A 13,785-nucleotide genomic window follows, 5' to 3' on the forward strand; every position below is an offset into this window, starting at 1 on the left:
GAGGGCAATTCTTTCAACATAAGATGCTGCATTCAAGTTCAGGAGAGTTTGGACAAGGCAATTCTCTTGAATGCTGCCTTCAGGTATGGCATGGAAAGGAGGGCATTTTCATTTCAGTCACCATAGTGAAAACTGCATTCATGGTCTGGAGAGGGCACTTTTTACAGAAGGATATAAGGGCAGGGGCTCAAGCCCCCTTTGATGTCTATGTGTGCACGTGCCTGGTCCTGGCTAGCACTGCCAAGAACTCACAGCAGTGAATTTCAGCCATGGTTACTCTCCAGCCACTTGCTATGGGTGCCAGCAGCACGGGAGGGAAAAAACAACCCAAAAAAAAAGAAAAAGAAACCTTCGCGCCTTCTGTTCGGTTCAGCAACGGAGTCAGATTACAAAATGTTGGCCGTGGTTAGATCTCTCTCACCCATATCTCAATATGCTCCGTTTGAAATACAGAATCGGAGATGCTTTAGCAGACAGGAGGATGTAGCATGCTAATCGCCTGCCTTCTCTCTTGCCAACACTCTTCAATTCTGCAACTGGATCCAGAGCTTATGTTCTGCTTTTCTATGGATTTGTTATTGAACAAAAATGACAGACAATGACAAAGTCGAGCCATAGGACTTTTGTGATTAGGTACCAGTGCTATCTGGTACAGTAAGCTACAGCAAGTACAATGATGCATATACTCTGTATACTAGGCTACTGTGTGTGCGTAGGAATAAATGCCTGTCTAAAGATGCAAGAGAATAGTGGTGGACAGTAGCTGAGTAAAAGTTCTTTGTACTACTGATTCTGAGGATTTGTACTTTACTTGAGTATTATATATTTTTAATACTTAGTCCTCTTACTTGAGTAGGCCTACATTTTCCAGAGCCAAATCCTTGGCTCTGGTTCAATCTGGTGGAAACGCAAGCCGGTTCACAATAACGAACCATGGTTCCCAAGAAAGTTGAACCGGCACTGGTTCTGGAACCGGTTCTTTGCCGGTGGAAAAGGCCACTAACTGTGTCTGTGGCTTCCCCCTCTACTTAGTAGTGGAGTACATTTTGACCAGGAGTATCTGTACTCTGCACAAAAAAACATTAATTGGGCTAAAAACAGCCCATAAAATTATGGTTTAGTGATGAGTCATCAGTTTTCACAGTGGTATGGGGGTCCATTTCTAGCCCAAGGAATGTTTTTGGTGCAAAACAAATGCTTGCAATGGATTCAGAATAATTAAAAACACCTAGTTAGACCCCTCACATCCCACTTAAAGCATATTTTTGGTAGTGATTTTTTCCCCTATAGTATTGTATAGTGAGTGAATGAGACCCAGAATTACCCTAGCTGTCAAAGATTTTCCTAGGGAAACTGAATTTCAGTCTTTGTGAGATGTGTTACTAGACACCTTTACAAACACGTTGGTGAAGAATTTTTTTGGTAAGGAATTTATTCCAGGATTTGACACTATTTCTAAAGATATCCCCTGGCTATCTGGACACTTATCTTCCTGAATATGAATCTTCCTACTCCTTTCTCTTGCGGTCTGGGGTCATTTACAGTAAGGCGCTCTACAGACGGACAGCGGTTGCCGCCGGGGCTCCCGCTTGGATCTGCGGGGACAGCACCGCGGTGATACACAAACACACTCGCTCTTTGAGTAAACGCTGCGCGGTATTTCACAAAGATGAACACAATCCATCTCTCACCGCCCGCGTACGCATGCACAAACGAGCACGCTCGCGGGGATTTTCACGGGACTGCGCCCGCTCGCCTCGCCGCCTCTAAACTTCGCTGCGCGGACGAAATAGCCGCCCGCCTCTCATTGAAAATGAATTACTAGCAGGCGGTGACCGCGTACCGTGTGCAATCCCCTTAAGTTTGGCGCATGATGTGACATCACATGATGAGTGACACCATGACCGCGCACGCACGCGGTCAACACACACACACACACACACACACACACACACACACACACACACACACACACACACACACACACACACACACACACACACACACACACACACACACACACATACACACACACACACACACACACACACACACACACACACACACACAGATAAGAACAAGTAAACACATCTCCGTAATAAATCACTATGGCAACAAGCAAGCGACTTCCTCGGGCTGCTGACCTGATCATGCAGAATCATTTGCATACTGTGGCACGCAAAACAGGGATTCTTCTAATGGGCAAATGCCACAAAATGACAGGTAGTGCGAGTGATGCTGCGAACCATGTTTTTGGGGTTAAAACTTGAAACAAAGTGTTTTGTGAAAAGGTTAAAGGTAAAAGGTCCATTCTGATAGTAATCATTGCTAGCTGGAGTGTAAATAATAAACAGGAGATATATTTTCAAGATGGGTTTCCAATTTCATCCAACCAAGAGACAGTAAACAATCATCAGCTTAAATGTTATAGTGTTCTAGTTTAAAATGTGTCTGCTCTAAGGCTGGGCGATATTAGGAAAACCTTTGATATTCGATAACGTTGTTGAATACCTCGACCGATATCGATATTACTCGCGATATCAGTAAAAACAAAGCATTATCTTTCTTAATGTTTTTCTGCTTTAGGTCCACAGCCTGCCTAACCCAGATAATGAATAGCATACCCATGCATGCACACTGCACAGTACACATAGAATAAAGACATTAAATGCCTTTTTCCATTTTCCAACAATGGTTTTATTGAAATAACCACAAGTGGTTACAGATGGACTGCTTTTTTTGCATGTGCTACCTGCATGCATAGTGTGTCTGTCAATTAATTTGACATATACGACAATACCTCATTTCAAGCAGTCTTCTTCAGTATGTATACCTCGCATGTTGATACCTTGATGAAGGTACATTTTCGATATATTGCCCAGCCTTAGTCTGCTAATTTCTTTGTTTTATCTCTTCTAATTTCACTTATTTATCCTTTATCCCGTATGAGTTCTGTCTCTTACGACCTGAAGCTTCTCCTGCCACCTATTAGTCCGGCTGTCCCTGAGGTGGGGTCTGAAATTTGGTATATAGTTTTTTTTTTTATTGGCCTAAAATATTGTCTATATACATACAGTCATGAATCCACCTGCTGACCGCCTGTCAGCATTGAGCAATTCTTTTTATAGGGGGTAAAGGTTTGGGGCCATCACTTACTATACACTTTACAATAAAGGAAAAAAAATACTCAAAAACATCTGCTTTAAGTAGCATGTGCTGGGTCAAACTAGGGTTTTTTTAATGATTCCGAATCCATTCCAAGCATTTATTTGGCATGAAAAACATTCCTTGGCCTAAAAACAGACGCACAAAACTATGGTTTAGTGATGAGTCCTCACTTTTCACAATTCTTTGGGGGAGGTTTTTAGCCCAAGGAATGTTTTTCATGCAAAACAAATGCTTGCAATGGATTCAGAATAATTATAAACCCCAAGTTCTACCCCTCACATGCTACTTAAAGCAGATTTCTTGGGGGTATTCTTTTTCCTTTATAGTATAGTGTATAGTAAGTGTATGGGCCCAAACTTTTACCCCCTATAAATAAAATTGCTCAATGCTGACAGGTGGTCAGCAGGTGGTTTCATGAATGTAAATATATATATATAGACAACATTCTAGGCCAATAAAAAAAAACTATATACCAAATGTCATACCTATGCCATAAAAGCCAAGTTGGCAGCCAGACTATATGGCTTGATGACACAAAGATGGACAGCTTCGTAATACTATTATTAATATTTTTATTTTTTATTTTATTTTATAACAGCAGCTAATGGAATAAAATTTAAAGTTTGTTTGTATGTCTGCAAAACATGTCTACAAAACATCATTTCCACTACCCATTCTCTGTCAATTAAGAGCTGTGAGCTATCAGCTGATGTCACATGAGTCTTGGTTCTCTCTCATCTCTCGGTCTGTGATAAGTGTCATTGACCAGAACTAGGCTAATAGGCCTATACACAGAGCTAGGGGTGGGCGATATGGAAAAATACAATATCACGATATTTTCCCAAGCTGTATCATGATACACGATTCTATCACGATTCTTTTTCACATTGGTTTTTATGGTTATTTTTCAAGTTACTTGACAAAACAAGCCTAGACTCTCTGGGTTCCTTTTGGGAGGTCTAAATTGAACTTTACAAGTATGTAACTCTGACAGTATACAAATGAAACCAAATGGACCCTTACGGGTCCATTTGGTTTCATTTGTACACTGTCAGAGTTAAGTGGTGACCTTGACATTTTAAAGTTTGAGAACCACTGATTTAGACCAAAATGCGGGTTTAAATTGAATTCTGCAACGAATCTCTGTATTAACGATTAAACAGGATTTCTTACAAGGCTCCCTCATTTGTATCACGATATATACGATACCTCTGAAAAGGCATATCGTGGAGACATTGTATTGTCTCAACCATAATTATCACCATATCGCCCACCCCTACACAGAGCATTAAAACTAAGCGCCAATACAATTCAAGCCCAAGAACGTTCAACTACACAGAAGTAACCTTTTGACAATAAGCAAGGCAGCTATTGCCTTTTTTGGGGGGGTAATGTTTCACTTGAATTAATGAGTAATTTCAAGTGACCTGGTGGTCTAGCATTCATTGCAGCGCTTTCATTATCTTAAGCTGAGAATATAACATCATCTGCCAGTCAGTCATTTTCCTCTGACGCTTAATGGCATTTCTTTATTTAGTATACTGTATAGTCTGTTCTGCCAACATGTTCATCTCTGAATGTTAAATTCACACATTCCCACAACAATGTGACAAGTTCACTGTGGGAGAAGGAGAACTCCAGTGTTGCAAAAATGTAGATTTAACCATCCCACACATTAGAGGAAGCGGTGACAAATTACATCCCGAGTGAGAGCAGAGGTGTAAAGAAACTAGGTGCATTTACTTAAGTACAATTTTGAGGTATTTGTACTTTACTTGAGTATTTCCAGTTTTCAGTACTTTTAAGTCTACTCCACTACATCTCAGAGGCAAACATTGTACTTTTACTCCTCTACAATTATTTGGAAACTTTAGTTACTACTAGTTACTTTGTAGATTTTGATTATTATTATTATTATTAGAAAATACCTCTTCAGCCCTATGTACATTTTGGGCCATTTGAAAATAGCAGATGTACAAGCTCACAATGCCTCACATCTGCCATTTTCAAAAGATTTCTTTACATTTGAAAAGTTGAAATGGGACATTCTGCATATAGTGAGTAGGCCTTTCTACTTTTGGTACTTTAAAGTAGGCTACATTTTGATACCAATACTTTTGTAGTTTTACTCAAGTAGATTTTGAATTCTGGACTTTTACTTGTAACAGACTATTTCTACACTGCAGTATTGATACTTTTACTTGAGTAACTGTAAAACATTTGAGTACTTTTCCCACCACTGAGTGAGAGTCTGACCTGACCTAAATAGCTACAGTAGGCTAGCCTACACTACACAATAGGCCTACTGGCCGTGCCACTGCCCACAACGTAACAAAATCAAAACAAAATAAAGATATCCACAGTGAGACAGATATCTCTCAACGAACGTCCATATATGTTGGCAAAACTAGTCAACATTGAAGGATTAACTTGAGGGAATAATGGTCTATGGATACATATGTAATAACCGCGTAGTTACATAAGTTGTTAATGTATACCCAAATAGGAAAGTAAACACGTGAATACTATATAGGCCTTCCATTGCCAAATATATGGCTGGATTATTATTACTAGCATCAACATCATAATTATTGTGATTATGAATGTTATTATAATTAATGTTGCCAGGCAACCACAGTCGCCAATAATAGTGCTGTTGGAGAATATGGAGAATTCCAACGGATGCTCTTCCCACAGCACACATTCTTATATGAATGCTTTTGATGGAAAGCAATACAACTAATTACCACCATTGATTTGTGACCACTGATGATGACCACAAACATTGATTCTACTATAATATGCTCATTTCAATAACACAACACGGAGCATCGCGACGGGAGCCCAACATAAGCAAGAATTCCATTCGCCTGTAATATTGCTGTTGTTGTTATTATTACGATTTTACAATCATGAATAGTTTGCGCTCCATCTCTCGCGCGGCTAAAACATGCTCGCCCTGCCCCATGCAGTTGGACACACACAACACAACACTATAAACGTACGACACACGCTAGCATCGGCGAAGCTAACCGGTGGTGAGACTGATCACTTTCAAAACCCGACCAGGGACAAACCAAAGCCGATCATTTCATCTCTGCGCTACGGGGGATGCACAAACAACATGATATCAAGCAAAATGCATTCTGTTTTGATTGCAGCGTACCTGTTATTAGTTTATGGAAACCCCGGAAAATCGGAGAAGTCAGTCAGTCAGTCAGTCAGCCCAGCAGCAACAGCAGCAGCAGCAGCAACAGCAGGCGACAGCCGTGGCCCGTGACGTCTTCTCCACAGCCTCCTCCTTCTCCTACACCTCCAGTTCTCCTCCTCCTCCTCCTCCTCCTGTGTGCTGGTGACTAAATGCCATGAGAAAGGTTCATCGCCACGCCGGCTTGTGATGGACATTAAAAGTCAATTTTTGCCATGGACATCCATATCATCCATCTTCAACTGCTTATCCGGAGTCGTGCTGCAGGGGCAACAGCTCCAAACTTCCCTCCCCCGAGCAACATTAGCAACTTCCTCTCTGGGGGATGCCGAGGCCAGTGGGGATGTAATCCCCCCCATCTGGCCCTCGGTCTGCCCCCGGGGTCTCTTCCCAGTGGGACGTGCAATTAACGAGGACCTTCCTATAGGGAGACTCTCAGAGACTCTCGGAGACGCTCAGATGCCCAAACCACCTAATCTGTCTCCTTTCCAAGTGAAGGAGCAGCGGGTGCATTTGGTTCCATTTGTACACTCTCAGAGTTATGGGGTCCTTGAAAATAAAAGGTTTGAGAACCACTGTACTGGCGGACTCATTGCGACCGAAGGTCGCAGTTTACTATGAGAAATATCACAGCTTGTTCGTGTCCGTGTAGTCACTTGAACACATTTTTACGGTCTATGGGTTTGCCGCTCTGACATCATGCTCTGATGTCACTGTGATGTCAGGGGAACCACTCTACCAGAATGGGTTTGCCGTTCTGACATCACGCTCTGGCTTCACTGTGACCTTTTATGCCCATATAGTTCCCTGACGTCATCAATATTAATGATGCCCTGTTAGAGAGATCCCTGTGATGCCAGGGGGAACAAATCCCTTTCATGCCCATATATGGAGATCCATGATGTCCACTGCCCCGATCTCCAAGGGCGAGGTCGCTTGTTGCAGTTGCCCTGAGGCGTCTTACTAGTAATGTGCCATTGTAGATATTGTGAAGAAAACCTGGAGACTTGTTCAGTAATTGGTTATGATCAAAATAAGAACATTCTAATGTTATGTATGTTTTGTAAAAAATAAAAATAAATCCTTAGCAGCTCCACAAGCTTGTAAGGTTACTTTCAGGGGTTCCTAAGAAATGTTCAGCCCGAGACGCAAAAGATACGTTTGCCTCATCAGGAACCAAACCTACAATACACCAGTAAGGGCGGGAATCGACCTCACCCTTTATGGCACAGTTAAAGCAGGAGTTGAACTGTTAATCTGGCTGGTCGAGTCATCATTGTGATGTACAGCTCAGCTATATCCATATCTGGAGTCTGTGAGGTCAGGTGTAGCGGTATTAGCCAGCTCTATAGATGGAGATGTCTTGGCCATATGGAGCGTGACATAAATCATCTACGGTCGCAACTGTTTTCATACTAAATGGGACCTACGGTCACAATTATGAATGAATCACTTCAGCCCTATTTAAAAAATAGTGACAATAAAGATCCATTTTCTGTTGGAAACTGGAAAGGCGGCCCATAAGAAAGGGTCGGCGACCCGAAATGGGCCCAGGTCCTATGTTTGGAAAACACTATCCACACCAACAGGCAGATTGGTCTGGCTGTTGGTGTGGATACATTGTAATGTTATGTATACACACCAGGAACACCCAAAGCATAGCAGTGGGCAGTGGGACATAATGCTATTGGCTTAAACTGAGCACTTGTCTGTGAAGGACCTTCCACCAGCAATGGGAAATGATGTCCCCATGAGCAGTGATTCTCAACCTGTGGGTCGGGACCCCCAGAGGGTCCCCAAATTATTTGGGGGGGTCCCCAGATGATTGACTTTAATGTGCAACATTGTTGTCTCACTCAACAGTAAACAAATGAACATAAAGTTTAAGTGTACACTGGGTATATGCACATTTCTAAAGTGACAATTTAAGGACTTCTAAGATGACAAATTAAACATTAGACAAATTGTCAAATATTAGAGGTAGAAAACGTGAGAATAGGTTTTCAAATGAATGTAGTGGTGTAGAAGTAAATGGAAAAATTGGAGATACTCAAGTAGAAATACCAAAATAAATACCTATAGTATACCTATAAAGACCTGTAAAGTGCCTTGCATGTTTTCCTCCGCCATCCGTGTGCATGAATGGACTTGAGCCCCTGCCCTTTTATAAGTCTGTAAAAAGTGCCCTCTCCAGACCATGAATGCAGTTTTCACCATGGTGAAAGAAATGCAAATGCTATACCTTGCCTTGTCCAAACTCTCCTGAACTTGAATGCAGCGTCTTATGTTGAAAGAATTGTCCTCTCTGTGTAGAAATCCATGCTGTACGTCACATCTCCAGTATTGACTTGCTTATGCCTAGTTCAGTGTGGTATCAAGCACCGAAAATAGCCGACCTCCAAGCTCACAACGGGTCGCAGCGCGACGCGTTGTGAGCTTGGACGTCTGCTATTTTCGATATTTTAGTAAAGCACTTTGGAATTCACCATTTACCAATCTCAAGGCACACACTATAACCAAAGGCCACTTAGCTGGTTTATATACAAATGGCATAATTAAACCGTTCTAAGATTTAAAAGAAATAAATAAAAACACATCCAACTCATGGTCCAAATGTACGCAGACACCCACGTTCAACTCTTGAATAGCACTGGACACACACACAGGCACACTATTTCAGGGTTTATTATTATAACCATAACAATAAGGTGGATCTCTCTTTATTTTTGACCATCAATTCAACCATAATTGTTCTTTTTATCACAGGCAATAGTTATAATAGTGCACTTTTTATATTTAAATTATGATACAGACATTTCTTCTTTTTTTTTTTTTTAAACACCTTATTCTACTGACCCTTAGGAATGGAGAATAGTTTACAATCTTAGCTAGAGTTAGGTCAATGAACGGTGGATGGTGAGGGTGGTGAGGGGAGAGTGAGTGAGCGGCAGGGACGTGCTGGGCCCCCGATTCAGCCCGGGAAAAAGAGTTGTAGAGGCCCTCAGTGCGCGCTATAGAGAGAGATCTCTCTCTATAGCGCTGCTGCAACTCAAAGATTTGCCATTTCAGATCATGACAAGTGACAAGCCAGTGGGCCAATTACAGGAGTTATATTTTTGTCATTGTCGGGTGGAAACCTTGTATGTCCAAAACCATTTTAAAAATTATTTAAACTAGTGAAAACAGCCGATCTACAAGCACACAACGCCTCGCATCGCGAGGCGTTGTGTGCTTGTAGATCGGCTGTTTTCACTACTTTTGTGCAACGGCCTTGTATGATGAAGCAGTGCATTGCTTTGCGAAAAAAAAAATATAAATTTGAAACTTGGAGATACGAGGTTTCTGTCCGACAGTGACGATGTACTTGGTTGGCCGCCCAGCCCCCAAAATGGAACGAAGGCCGACATTTTATTTTAATTTTTTTCCTAATGGCCGGCCTGGACCGGCCGGGAATGAACCGGCCGTTCGGGAGTTGTCCCGCTTTTCCCAATGGCCAGCACGTCCCTGGTGAGGGGAGAGTGGGTGAGCGATGACAAAGTGGGTGCAGACGGTGATAAGCTATCGGTACACTTTCTCTTGTGCTGGCGGCCACGCGGACAGGTGAATGCAGGCTAGGGATGGGACGATAAGCGATATTATCGTCTATCGCGATAAAAAAAACACTCACGATACTTATAATATACGTACTCGATATAGTCTTTTTTTCTCACTCTCTTTCATGTCTTTGCCCCCCCCCCCCCCCCCCCCCCAAAAAAAAATGACGATCAACAAGCTTGCAGATCTGCAATTTTTTTGGCAAATGTTCCCCCCCACCGGGATAATGGATTTTGATCATCGCGATAATATCGTAAATCGTGATTTCTTTTTGTCACAATCGTCGTGATATGACATTTTCATATGGTCCCATCCCTAAGGCAGACTGACAGGTCAAACAGACAAGGCATAAAAAAGCAAGAGATGAGAAGGGGAATTAGCTAGCATTCAATGTGAGTGAGAAAAGGTATGTGCACGTTGTTGTTTTTAGTTTTTTTGGGGGGTGCGTTTATGCAGGGTTTTAAGCGAAACGAAGCCGGGTCAGTCACGTTCCCTGGTACAGCAATAGGCAATTTAAGCTTTGCACTGCTACGGCAGATGACAACGGCAGCTGGAAATGACCAGCGCTCGATAGATAAAACCTGCCGCCGGCGCGACCGTCTCTACTACAGCAGGAGCTAGCTTTCCACGTAGCGTCTACAACGCCTGCTGCGTAGACGCGTCGCCATGGGAACCAAATAGTTCAGCGAAAGGGGTGGGACCCTGTCGCCGACGGCTGTTTGCTTAATGATTTGGACCACAACGGCGATTAACGTCATAGCAGCCGTAGTCCCGCCTCACGTCGCGGTAGTAGAAACGGGCTCCTTAAATTCCCCAATGTTTCGAAGAGAGCTCCCCGTGTTCGTCCTTTGCTTCTTAAAGTCAATCGGTATCAAAGTTCGATCTCCTGGCTGCGAAGCGTTCGTTCCTCGCTGGTTTTTACGACTACGATGCAAGGGGGCGGATCACATTCACGCGGCCCGTGTCGTCCCGATCCGCACGCGGCCGTTTTCATCCACTGACTGGACTCACATATACAGTACGTTTCCTGGTGTCGGGACCAAAGCGTGACAAAAGGGGGTGCAAAGTCACACAGACGGAAAAACACAAAGATAATCGGGAGATTAGCTCGTTACGTATAGTAGTATCAAAGTCATTCTTTAACATATCGTAAGGAAGGCATGGAGGGGGAAAAAAGAAATAACTTCCATTAGGCCAGTGGCGTCAGTTCAGCAAAAGCTAAGGTATGGCAACAGGACGGGTGTCTTGCACACACGCACGCCTTCGCACGCGTGCAAGACACCATGTCATGTTGCCATACCTTAGCAACAGGCATGATGAATTTATTTTAAGAACTACATTAAATGTTTTTCCCCCTGTACTAGCCAATTGACACCTCTGCATTATGGGCTGCTGATAAATGTTTGTTGGTATATACAAATCAAATACAAAAAATAAAAATAAAATTAAATAAATAAATAAATAAATACATAAATACATACATACATAAATACATAAATACATATATAAATAAATACATATAAATTCGACAGTAGCACTGTGGGTATCCCCCCCTGGAAACATTCGGCAATTCCGTTGCATATTGTGTGCCGTATGGAAGACTGGTGATGAATGCAGTTTCAGTGTGGTTTAATAATACTAGAGAGTAAATATAATGACCGTCAAGAGAGGCTACGTTTGCTGGCAGAACGATGTGGTTTGTGTGTGGGTGTGTGTGTGTGTTGGTGGGTACAACCATGAGGCTACTTGGCTCGTTGTGGTGAACACAAGAGTGCGGGGGGGGGGGGGGGGGGGGATGAAGGAGCCGGGGTGGGGTTAGCTCTGGTCCAGAGCGTCAGCTGCAATGACATTCTGACAGGCGGCTGACTAAAAGACTAGACCAGGATTTTTGTACCCCTCCGAGGGCTAAACTTCAGTCAAAATAAACAAAACCGCTTCGCTACTCACCTAACCAAAGGTAGTTTTGCGTTGTTGAAAGTCTATAGTCCGCGGTGGGAAACCCCTCAGCACCCCACCCACTCTGTAAAATACATTATTTTTGTCGTGAAACAAAGCGCACCCACCTCGAGCCACCCAGCGGCCACCGCAGACACAACCCGGAAATAAGTGGCGGTCGAGTCGGATGCGTTTTATTTCATGTAAAAAATAATGTAATTTACAGAGTGGGTGGGGTGCTGAGAGGTTTCCCCCTGCGGAGAATAGACTTTCAACAATGCAGTGCAATACTACCTTTGGTTAGGTGAGTAGTGAAGTAGTGAAGTTTATTTTGATTGAAGTTGAGCCCTCGTAGGGGCAGAGAAATCCTGGTCTAGTCTTTTAGCCAGCAGCCTGTCAGACCAGTCTAGACCAGAGCTATAGGGTGGGGTGTGAAGACTCATTTTCACTCGCTTCCCATTTTTCCGAAAGTCCCGCTTGACAAGGTTATCCGCGTTGCAAGCGTCGCGAGTCCAGCATGATGAGAATGTTCACTGATGAGCGTCTTTTTTTTTTCTTCCTTTTCTTTTTCTCTTTTGTTTTGTCTCAAGTCAATATACGAATTGAATACTATGGCGATATAAGACGAGCTCGTCGAGAAAGGTGGAGTTCTGTCGGGATCCGTAGGGCCTGGAATGCTCTTCTTCTCTCTCGATCTGGACACAAACAGCAATGATCGGGAACGTGGAACGATTCACACATAGTGTTTTTCTCTTCTTTTTCTTCTCCCACATAATGTTCAGAATTCTTTTCAAATCAAAAAATATTTTTTCTTCAGAGCAAGGGGCTTCCAACTCAAAAAGAATTGCTTTGCATTGTATCGTCTTGCCGCAAAACAAAAATCGAAACGTTATCTTGCATGGATGACCCATCAAAATATATCTGGTTATAGCTTCCTGTTTCCAATATCTATAATGAGACACAGGTGCTCTCAGTTCCTAGCTTTTGCTGCTATAGCTTTGCTGCTGACATCCTCAAAAAGAAATATGTAGGCCTAGCCTGAATTTAACTAAATAAAAAAATATCTTTTTTTTCACATTCACTTAGTTCAACTTGTGGACAATGCTGTAATTCCCCTTTAGAGGGAATTCATTTCTCCCAAGCAAATCAGGTTATTTTGGTGTGTTTTACTTTCCAGCTCATTCATTGAAGTGGTAGCAGGTTGCCAACTCTTAGTGTGTGTCTATTGAGATATTGAGGGTGAATGGTGTCTATTTATACCGGTGTGGGATTATCTTCAATACATGGTTAGGTATGAGGTTCATTTTGGGTCGAAATTTGAGAAACCTTCACATCAACTGTTCCTTTCTTTTCTTTTCTTTTGGCATCAGTATAACTGTATTGCAATGGAATGGTAGGCTAGCCTATCTGATCACATAAGCGTCCTTTAGCAAGCTAATTTGCTAACCGGCATGCACGTTAGCGCTTCAAAGTTCCTAGTTTGATCTGTGATGCTCGTATTCTAAGATGGACGTCAAACTGCTCATTCATGTCTCCTTATTATGATAGTTCTTTTCTTCATTAAAGGGTGAGTCCGTGTCGTTTCTTTTCATCGAGATGGGCGGGGGAATCCTCAAGATCCCAGAGGATTTCGATTTGAAAACAAAAGTATGAATGGGGGTAGGGTGGAGAAGCCATTCCTCAGTCTTTGCAATGGTCAAGCACCTTCCATTGTTTGTTTGATTTTATATTGACTGTGTCAATTCTTGTTTTCTCAAGGAGGAATAGGACATAGCTTGTGGTCTTCGGTGAGGGGGTAAAGTGGGAGATGAAATCATACTGTCTTTAGTTTTTTCCAGTACATTTTGGGTTTCGCTCCTCCCTTTCTCCCCTCGCGTGTC

General features: G+C 42.6%; 1 protein-coding gene across 1 annotated transcript in view; it reads right to left on the minus strand.

The window, feature by feature from the left end:
• LOC308303306 (carnitine O-palmitoyltransferase 1, liver isoform-like) overlaps window positions 1–6,375 on the minus strand; it is a 77,344-nt gene extending 70,969 nt beyond the window's left edge. Inside the window, exon 1 of the mRNA XM_080747651.1 lies at window positions 6,335–6,375. The gene's annotated coding sequence lies outside the window, so the exon portion shown is untranslated. The remainder of the gene's footprint in view (window positions 1–6,334) is intronic.
• Window positions 6,376–13,785: the final 7,410 nt, after the last annotated feature.

This window comes from Nannobrachium achirus, assembly GCF_963921795.1.
Source record: "Nannobrachium achirus genome assembly, chromosome: 18".
NCBI classification, from domain to species: Eukaryota; Metazoa; Chordata; class Actinopteri; order Myctophiformes; family Myctophidae; genus Nannobrachium; species Nannobrachium achirus.